The sequence below is a fragment of the Peromyscus maniculatus genome, chromosome 12 (assembly GCF_049852395.1).
Source record: "Peromyscus maniculatus bairdii isolate BWxNUB_F1_BW_parent chromosome 12, HU_Pman_BW_mat_3.1, whole genome shotgun sequence".
NCBI classification, from domain to species: domain Eukaryota; kingdom Metazoa; phylum Chordata; class Mammalia; order Rodentia; family Cricetidae; genus Peromyscus; species Peromyscus maniculatus.
In genome coordinates this window covers 55,129,648-55,137,753 of record NC_134863.1, presented here as the reverse complement: position 1 = coordinate 55,137,753, position 8,106 = coordinate 55,129,648, and the positions used below count along the sequence as shown (strand labels likewise).

Here is an 8,106-nt window from a genome sequence, read left to right as displayed (position 1 = left end):
TAGATGGTAAAAAAGGTTCTGGAAAATCACCTTGATGTAGTAATAAAATAAAAGAGAAGAGGTTGTCACAATATAATACATGTTTAGATATACCTTATCCAGATTTACACACAGATTTCTTTTTTTCTTTAGCAGGATAGTAAGCTTGATTTCAGGGAGTAATAAGTCAGGATTTTCAAGAGCACTAAAAAAAAACATTAAATTTATGCTCAACAGAAATTACCTTCCTAGGACTGCCAAAAACCAAGGTCATGGAGGTAACGTGGCCAGAAGCCCAGTACAATCAATGCCATGGCCAGTAAAGAGAAGTGTTTAATTATAACTCTCATTTTAAGAATTACTTTCGACTACACAGTTGCCCAGGCATGGACATGGGCTACTGCAACATTGAGGTCTCTGTAGGGACAAATGAAAGAAGAAAAAATTGAGCCTGTTGTACATTATCTGTATAGATGAGAATTTATTCTTGAATAAGTAATAATAATAGAGTTAAAATAAAGTGTAAGCATGAAAACTTGGACAATAGATTAAGATTAGGCATGGCCTTCATTGACAATTCCACATTAACAATAATAGAAGATGAGAAAACACAAAGATTGGATTTTTATATACAGCTTTTATGCTATGATAAATGCTGCAGGAACCAACAAAGCATGACACAATGTTAAAAATTCTTTTCAAACAAGAGGGGAGTCAGCACAAGTAAGTATGGGGATCAAGTCAGTGAAGAGGCTTTATTCAATTTTAGGGAGTGAAAACAGGACTTGAGAGATGAAAATGTAACATTACACAGATCTATTAGTACAATTAGAAAATATAGGAAAGAAAAATAAATTGTCATATGGTCCAACAATTCCATTTATAGTTATCTACCACACATATAAATGCATATGAATTCTTATATGCACACATATAAAAATATGAGTGCTTATATGTAAGCCCATGTACAGACTCACATAGCTGTATGTACGCATGCTGTGGGATGTTAATGTATGTCCTGTGGGAGCCCTTCTTGGGTTCCTTGTGGCATTACCCAGCAGGTTTGCATAGAGGATGATTAGGACCATGGGCCTGAGTGCAGGTGTCTGAGATGGTCTGCACTTGGCTGTACTGGGGGATGGTCTGCATGTCAAGTTGCTCTGATTGGTCAATAAATAAAACCTGATTGGTCGTGGCTAGACAGGAAGTATAGGCGGGACTAACAGAGGAGAAATAAAAGAACAGGAAGGCAGAAGGAGACGCTGCCAGCCACTGCCAGGACAAGCAGCATGTGAAGATGCTGGTAAGCCATGAGCCGCGTGGCAAGGTATAGATTTGTAGAAATGCGTTACTTTAAGATATAGGATAGTTAACAGGAGGCCTGCCACGGCCATACAGTTTGTAAGCAATATAAGTCTCTGTGTTTGCTTGGTTGGGTCTGAGCGGCTGTGGGACTGACGGGTGACAGAGATTTGTCCTGACTGTGGGCAAGGCAGGAAAACTAAAGCTACATACGCATATATCTGGGCATCATTTCAGTATGGTTTATAACAGCAAAGATTGGGCAAAGCTAAAAAATATCTAACAAGATACTTTTCATCATTGTAAGAAACATGTAGTGAGATAATTTTAAGTGAAAGCATTTTACACATTGTACATGTAGAAACAAATTGTATCTGGATATATGCATACATGGAAATGTAAATATACATATTGATATATAACTTATTTTTTTACTATGTCATTTTATTTTTAATTATGTGTAGGTGTCTGTGTGTGAGCATGTGCACAAGAGGGTAGTGCCTGTGAAGGACAGAAGAGGTTGAATCCCTTGGAGCTGGAGTTACAAGTCATGGTGAGTGGTGAGTATTCCAATATGAATGCTGAAAACTGAGCTCAGATCTTCTGTTGGAGCAGTGAATGCTTTTAAACATTTTCCAACTCTCCAGCACCAATATATTCATTTATAAACAGCATAAATAGAGCAGGTTGTGAGAAAAATGCAAAATTCCATCATTTCTTATTTTGAAAAATGGGACTAATGAAAAGGAGATTTTTTTTATTTCTTTATAAAAACTCATGAAAGACTTTACAGTGCAGGTAAACATCATATATGAATTTCCATATGATAATTAAGTTTTCAATTTGGGGTTATGTAATCATGTGTACATTAGCTAAGCTGTTTCCATTGATGAACTACATAATTCTGGAGGTTTATAAAGTATGATATCATAAGACAAACATACAAACATCATGGTTAAGGGCCAGGGAGTGGCAGGATGCTGTTCATTATTAGTGAATGCAAAGATGTCCTCTTAACTATAATATCCCACCTTTCATGAAAATGCAAAACAAACACAAGTCAAGATCTAACAAAATTAGCTTTGCTAGAAAACATATTTAATTTCATTTCTTTTGTAAATGAAAAGGAAGAAAACATTGCTATGAAAAAATAGTACTTTTAAAATATTGTAAAACACTTTGGAAGAAATAAGCCTGTGGCCATCTCTAAAGCTGCTAACACTACAAAACTGTTTATCCATGAAATTGGAAAAGAAATATTGTTCTGAAAGTATCTTACTCTATTCTGGCCTCTCTATCCATTATTCCATTGCTTCCTTCTTCCATGTAATCCATGGTTTTGTACATCTCCTGTAAATCTTCAAGTAGATATCTTTTTCTTTTCTTTTCTAGAGATAGACAAGGTCTACAAATGTCACCCAGTTCGGCCTCCAACTTACGAATCTCTGGCTTCATCCTCCTAAATGCCCAAATGGTATATTTTGGGGCCTAAGAACAAAGCTCAGTAGTAGAATCCTCATGTACCTTAGACAAGGCTCTGGACTTCAGAAACAACTGGTAAAGGAAGACAAACTGTAGTTCCATAGGAAGTGACCAAAAGGACTCCAATCTGTAGTTGCTTTTTTTCCTACTCTTACTCTTTGGGAGGCCCACCACCCAGCTCCCAAGTAAATCACATGGAGACTTACTCTTTCTTATGATTGCCTGGCCTTAGACTGACTGGCTTCTAGCCAGCTTTTCTTAATTCAAATTATCCCATCTACTTTTGCCTTTGGGCTTTTGTCTTTCTATATACCTTTCCTTACTTCTTCCTCTGTGGTTTACTGTTTAGCTGGATAGCTGGCCCCTGATGTCCTCCTCGTCTCCTTTTTCTTATTCCTTGATCTCCTTTTCTCCTTCTATTTATTCTCTCTGCATGCCAGCCCCACCTGTTTCTTTCTCCTGCCTAGCTATTGACCATTCAGCTCTTTATTAGATCAATCAGGTGTTTTAGGCAGCCACAAGTAACACAGCTTCACAGAGTTAAACAAATGCAACAAAAAAGAATGCAACACATCTTTGTATCATTAAAACAAATGTTCCACAGCATAAACAAATGTAATACATCTTAAAATAATATTCTACAACATCAATCAAGTGCAAAAAATGTGTATTTGTTGTTCATTCAAATTAGAAAATAAAGCTATGATTTGGGAAACTTGAATAAGAATCCCTAAATATCATAAATACATTGCTAAAATTATGATGAAATAATAATAATAATAATAATGAGATAGCTGCAGCAAATAAAAGAAAAAAGAGAAAAATGTTACATTGTACAGAATCAGGGTGAGAGACTGTGCTGACAACCTTAGGGCCAACTACAGCTGCCTGACCTCCACTACCCTCCTGATTGAGCCTCAAGAACCAGCCTTCTGAGACCTTACAGTTGACCTGAGGCCAAGTAGAAAGTTCTGGTGTTTTGAGAAATAGAAACACTTCAGCTCTGTATATGATGGTAATTAGCACTGCAAGGCCTCAGGTGTTAAAAAAGACCTGCATAAAATATAAACAAAGGGCCCTCTGGCAGCAATAGAAATTGTCCTCTTCACATGCAGACAGATACAACCATAGATGACAGCAAAACAAACCTCATCCATTGCTATGGGATGGTCTTTCTGTACCTGTGTTGCTACCATTGGTTAGTAAAGAAGTTGCTATGGCCTGTGGCAAGGAGAATGAAACCAGTGGGGAATTCAAGCAGAGAGACAAGGAGAAGAAAAGCAGAGTCAGAAGAGATGCTACAAGCCTCGCAGGGAGCAAGATTTAATGGAATGAAGTCATGTAGCAAGACATAGATTAATAGAGATGGGTTGAATTAAGTTGTAAGAGCTAATTAATGATAAGCCTGAGCCATAGACCAAACAGTTTGTAGTTAATATAAGCCTCTGTGTGTTTACTTTGGACTGAGCATCTGCAGAACACAGGAAAACTTCTGGCTACATTTGGCATCCACCATTGGGCATTGATTCCCATAGACCTGAAAAACGTTAAAAAAGATTCTTAATGCACAGAAACAGGGCCAGGAGCAGCTTCCTAGTTCATGTCTCTCATACAGCCGCAGTACAGAGACACTAGGGCATTCGAGCTGGAGCACAGCATAGCGGATTCCCACAGTGGTACACAGAGGTGTCTCTAAGCGGTGCAGCACACTGCATGGTAGATTTACCTTTGACTAGTACAGACAAAAAAAAAAAAGTTTCTGGGCTACATGCTTCTGGATAGAGGCACTGCTTCTATCAAGACCCACTGCTTCCAAGAGTTGGCAGTGAGCATGGCTCCCAGAGCTGGTAGTAAATGTGCCTCTGCCATGTGGAAAACCCAAGCAGGGCCGAGTCACCAGCCAAAGCTTCAGCTTGGGTCCTGGCCATGCAGCTTAACAATTTAAAAACTCTCCTGGTCAGAAAAGAATTACAGATATACAATAGGACAGATTCAGATGAAAAAAAAAACTCTCAACAGTTTACAGTATGTGTAAAAATGTACATAGGCTTGGAAGAGAAAGGAGAAAGAGTAAGGGTGATGTGATACAGAATTGATGGGGAAAAGAGTAGATTATTGAATCTACTTTGACAAGAAAAACAGCTGTGAATCTCAAAATACTTCATACTGGTATGGATTTTGGTTTATTGATACAAATTTAAGGTCAATTTTGTTATACTGTATGTATATTTCTACTCTTGTTTAAGATATTATGGTTATGCAATTCATTTAAAATTGTAACATATAATTAAGAATTACAAATTAATAATAGTCATCTATGATAATCAAATTTATAGTCATGTTAATTAAGTTTTATAAGTATACAAAGATATATTTCAATTAGGTAGGTAATCTTCAAACACTTCAAAGACCTACAAAGAATATGGCATTTAAAATGTTTTGAGAACTTAGACTTTTTTGGACAGTGAGACACATCTGCTCCTGGCAGCACCAATCACTTCAAAGCCGATGATGGCCATCAAATAATCTCATTATGGAGTTTGCTTACAATGTGGAAAAGGCTAGCCACTTGGGCAAGACACTGCCCTTGCCTGGACTGCTTGACAGTATGTTGTACAATCTGGACATGCAGGACCCATAGCAAGATGACCACTGAACTTTGCAAAACAAGGTTCTTCCAGGTCCCTGCTTTACTGAAGAAACTGCCAGACATTATACAGGGCACAGAGAAAAGCAACTGACAAACTTTGCCAAAATAGACAAAACGATCCTTCAAATTTCCTGCTTCCCTGGAAAGTATGCCAGAGATTCTAGGCCTATGGCTGAAGATAGATGCGCCGACGTTGCAGAGGAACATTGATTGACTGTCCAGGCAGCCAGCTGTCTCTGCCTTTTTTAGAGTTTTGAAAATTGCTTACAATGCACTTCCTGTTTACTCAGATATTATTCTATCCTTCTGGGGTCTTTGATGGAGTTGAAGACTAGCTAGTTATAATTATAGTTTTCCTTAATCATGGTAAAAGGTAAATTAGATATGAAACTTTAGACTTACAAAAATAGGACAGATGATAGAATATTTTCTTTAATTTTGCTAAATACAAATAGACTAGATATTATAACTATAAGTCTTGCTTGATAACTGTTTGTTATATGTAATTTTACTATATTAAAATGAAAACCTTCCTTTTTGATTAGACAAAAAATGGAAAGTGCTGTGGGATGGTCTTTCTGTATGCTGTGAATATGTGTTGCTACCATTGGTTAATACAGAAGCTGCTATGGGCTATGGCAAGGCAGAATTGGGTAGGGAATCCAAGCAGAGAGACAAGGAGAAGAAGGGCACAGTCAGAAGAGACACTGCAACCTGGGTTTGGGGTGGGGAGTAAGATGTAATGGAACACAGGTAACGCCACAAAGCCATGTAGCAAAACATAGATTAATTGAAATGGGTTGAATTAAGTTGTAAGAGCTAGTTAATCATAAGCCTGAACCATAAACCAAATAGTTGGTCATTAATATAAGCCTCTCTGTGTTTACTTTGGACCAAGCAGCTGTGAGACACAGAAAATCTTCCAGCTATAGTGAGGCCTCAGATGTCAAAAAGAACGACACCAAATACAAACCAAGGGACCTCTGGCAACAACAGAAAGTGTCCTTTTCGCATGCAGACAAGTGCAACCATAGATGACAGCAAAAACAAACCTCATCCTTGACTGTTTACCACCGAATATTACCAAATTGGAATTCAGAAGTCTCTTTGGGAGAATGGTGAAATAGAGTCCTGCAAATTCATGACAGCTGAAATTGCAGGACACAATTTAGTGCATGTATTTGCTAACTATATTGATCTAAAGGATGCAGAGAAAGCTGTCAACACTTTAAATTGATTCAGAGTCCAAACCAAAACCACAAAGTCCACAGTTTACTTCTGCTTCAGTTTGATTTGATAAGTGATACAAAACTTATCACTTTACTCTGACTCCTGTGAAGGAATAGATAACTGGTCAATCTGGAAACAACAAACAAACAATTGCAAATATCATCTATCAAAGCATGTGTTACAGAGATCTTGGAACCACCTCACACAAGTTAGCAAACTTTGGTCAAGTGTGTACTCTTTGTCACATTTCTGATAACACAGAAAATATACCACATTATTGTGATATTCAACATTCATGCCAGAAAAGAAAGAATTAATCCCTAAACAATGAAGGTTAATGACTAGCTGCCAGATTCAGGGATAACTCTAAAAAGTTCTGAGGGTGTGCTGGAGACAGGACTGAATAGAGGACAAAGAGGGTGGCTAGTCTCCTGATGGTGATGATGGTTATGAAGATGATGAAGGTTATGGTGATGATGATGATGATGATGATGGTGATGGTTTTTAATTCAAATCTTCGCTTGTTCAATAGAACCTGAAATCTAGATTTCTTTTGTGTCAGATATCCCAATTTTTAGAGGCCAGAAACGAAAACAAAGGAAGAATTATGAAGACAAACCAAGCAGAATATAATAGTTGACCTTTGCAAGTCAGTTTTTAACCTCTGAGCCTTAAATATGCCATCATTGCTTTCACCAGATGTCGGTGAATGGCTCATTACCTGGCTGTTAATTGGAGGTGTCCACAAAAAAAATGCCTTTGACAACAAAAATCCATGGACTATAAGGGGGCCTAATAAGAGCACTGAGGTCATGTGGATAGCAAGGTCAGACCTCTGGACGAGAAAGGAAAAAGATTCCACCAATAGACCATGCTTAAGGAGGTAAAAGTATCTTGCCTAGAGTCACAGCTATCAGTTTTACACATATAAACACAAGCTTGAGAAGAAATAGCAATAAACAACAGTAATGTTAACTAAAAAAGTAATAATAACAATATAGAAACTACAGCACCTTGTCAGTAAAGGTGATTAGGCGTACGACTCCTTGTTGTGAAGTGATTGAGATATATCTTTCATTATGACTGTTTACATTCATGCCTAACTATCTGGCCATATGTTAAAGTTTATATTATTACTCACTAATAATTTTAACTAATAGTCTCTACTATTTTTATTATTTGGAGATAACTTTTATTTAAAAAATCTATGGTTATTTTATAAACACAAGGTATAATATATGATTTTAATTATATTTCCTATTAAGTGATAATATTAGAAAACAATAAATAGAACTAGAGTACTAAAAATAGAAAGAAACAAACACGTGTGCTAATTTGGCATTCAGGAATCTGCTTAGTATGAATCAAGGGTCCTTCCCCCTTGGTCTGTTTTGTTATCTCATACACCAATGCTTCCATCAGTTTAGATCTCTCATATTGCTTTCATCCATGCACTTTCTTTG

At 37.1% G+C, this 8,106-nt stretch overlaps 1 pseudogene; it reads left to right on the top strand.

The window, feature by feature from the left end:
- Positions 1–5,296: 5,296 nt before the first annotated feature.
- Positions 5,297–6,710, top strand: LOC143268038 (ELAV-like protein 4; annotated as a pseudogene).
- The last annotated feature ends 1,396 nt before the right edge of the window (positions 6,711–8,106 follow it).